This window comes from Babylonia areolata, unplaced genomic scaffold, assembly GCF_041734735.1.
Source record: "Babylonia areolata isolate BAREFJ2019XMU unplaced genomic scaffold, ASM4173473v1 tig00009200, whole genome shotgun sequence".
Taxonomy (NCBI): domain Eukaryota; kingdom Metazoa; phylum Mollusca; class Gastropoda; order Neogastropoda; family Buccinidae; genus Babylonia; species Babylonia areolata.
In genome coordinates this window covers 25001-27500 of record NW_027468428.1, presented here as the reverse complement: position 1 = coordinate 27500, position 2500 = coordinate 25001, and positions in this window count along the sequence as shown.

Genomic DNA, 2500 nt, shown 5'->3' with positions numbered 1-2500 from the left:
CTACTCCTCCACACCTCCTCCCGTCCATGCCAAACGGCGTTTTCTCTCAACTTTGGCATGCTCGGAGAGAAAAAAAGGCAGGTAAAGGTTGTGGATAAAAAAGTAAAAAATTGCCAAAATACTTTCTGGGCCCTCAAAAAAAGGCCTACTCCTCAACGCCTGCTCCCGTCCATGCCGAACCGCGTTTTCTATCAACTTTGGCATGCTCGGAGAGAGAAAAAAGGAAAAAAAGAAAAAAAAGGTCCAGTAAAGGTTGTGGATAAAAGTAACCGGCTTTGGAGAATTGCCTGAATCCTTCCGGCGCTGTGAAAAAAAAAGACCAAAAAAAAGACCTGGTCGTCAACGCCTGCTCCTGTCCATGCCAAACGGCGTTTTCCTCTCAACTTTGGCATGCTCGCTGAGGAAAAGGCAGGTAAAGGTTGTGGATAAAAAAGAACAATTGCGCTACAATCCTGCCAAACGGCGTTTTCTCTCAACTTTGGCATGCTCGGAGGTTGTGGATAAAAAAGTAAAAAATTGCCAAAATACTTTCTGGGCCCTCAAAAAAAGGCCTACTCCTCAACGCCTGCTCCCGTCCATGCCGAACCGCGTTTTCTATCAACTTTGGCATGCTCGGAGAGAGGCGGCTTTGGAGAATTGCCTGAATCCTTCAAAAAAAAAGACTGGTCGTCAACGCCTGCTCCTGTCCATGCCAAACGGCGTTTTCCTCTCAACTTTGGCATGCTCGCTGAGGAAAAGGCAGGTAAAGGTTGTGGATAAAAGTCCGAAGAACCTCGCTACAATTGCCAAAATCTTTCCGCTGCCATTCAAAAATGGACTACTCCTCCACACCTCCTCCCGTCCATGCCAAACGGCGTTTTCTCTCAACTTTGGCATGCTCGGAGAGAAAAAAAGGCAGGTAAAGGTTGTGGATAAAAAAGTAAAAAATTGCCAAAATACTTTCTGGGCCCTCAAAAAAAGGCCTACTCCTCAACGCCTGCTCCCGTCCATGCCGAACCGCGTTTTCTATCAACTTTGGCATGCTCGGAGAGAGAAAAAAGGAAAAAAAGAAAAAAAAGGTCCAGTAAAGGTTGTGGATAAAAGTAACCGGCTTTGGAGAATTGCCTGAATCCTTCCGGCGCTGTGAAAAAAAAAGACCAAAAAAAAGACCTGGTCGTCAACGCCTGCTCCTGTCCATGCCAAACGGCGTTTTCCTCTCAACTTTGGCATGCTCGCTGAGGAAAAGGCAGGTAAAGGTTGTGGATAAAAAGTAAACGCGCTGTGGAGAATTGCCCAAATCGTTCAGGCGCCGTGAAAAAAAGAAAGACGTAGTCGTCAACGTCTGGTCCCGTCAATGGCGAAGGGCGTTTTCTCTCAACTTTGGCATGCTCGCTGAGGAAAAGGCAGGTAAAGGTTGTGGATAAAAGTCCGAAGAACCTCGCTACAATTGCCAAAATCTTTCCGCTGCCATTCAAAAATGGACTACTCCTCCACACCTCCTCCCGTCCATGCCAAACGGCGTTTTCTCTCAACTTTGGCATGCTCGGAGAGAAAAAAAGGCAGGTAAAGGTTGTGGATAAAAAAGTAAAAAATTGCCAAAATACTTTCTGGGCCCTCAAAAAAAGGCCTACTCCTCAACGCCTGCTCCCGTCCATGCCGAACCGCGTTTTCTATCAACTTTGGCATGCTCGGAGAGAGAAAAAAGGAAAAAAAGAAAAAAAGGCAGGTAAAGGTTGTGGATAAAACTCCAAAACCTCGCTACAATTGCCAAAATACTTTCTGGGCCCTCAAAAAAAGGCCTACTCCTCAACGTCTGGTCCCCAGGCACGTGCTGGGGGGCCTCAACTCAGGCTCTGCCCAATGTGGATCAAGGTCCACCTTCGCAGCGCCTTATGCGACACCCTGGTTGTGGGGGACGCGGCGTGGCGTGGCGGATCGCTCCGGTCGGCGCACAGCCGGCAACGGTCGACCCGTCCGCCTGGCTTTACTGCCCCCGCGCTTCTGTCTTTTGCACTGGCAAGCTAGCGACCGCTCGGCGTGCGAGGCCCGAGTCGGGGGACGGGAGTCTCGGGAGCCCACCAGCTCCCCGCAGGCTACCCGCCCGGCTGCCGAGCTTCCCGCCTGCGCGTCCAAGTGTGAACGCGCACGGCCGCCTCGCCGGGCTTCCTTTGCCGGGGCTCGGCTTGTCGGCCGGCGTCTCACGGTCCGTAGAAGGTTCGGTGCGTTCGCTGACGACGGGTCGAGAGAAGCGTTTTCTCTCCTCCCTCACTGACGGTCGTTGGTGCTCCCCAGCCCCTTCGGCGTCCCAAAGCGTAACGCCTGCTTCATCTCGTCAAGGGCGCGCCCGTCTCTAACCGGGCGTCGTCCGGCACGTGGAAACGGGCGGGAGACGGTGTCGAGGAGGAAGAAAGGGTGGGGTCCGGTCCGGTCCGGTCTGGTCTCCTCCTCCTCCTTCTTCTTCTTGGCGCGCCTCCCGCCGAGACCGATGGATTCGTTGCACTCTCAGGCCCTGAATCTGTTG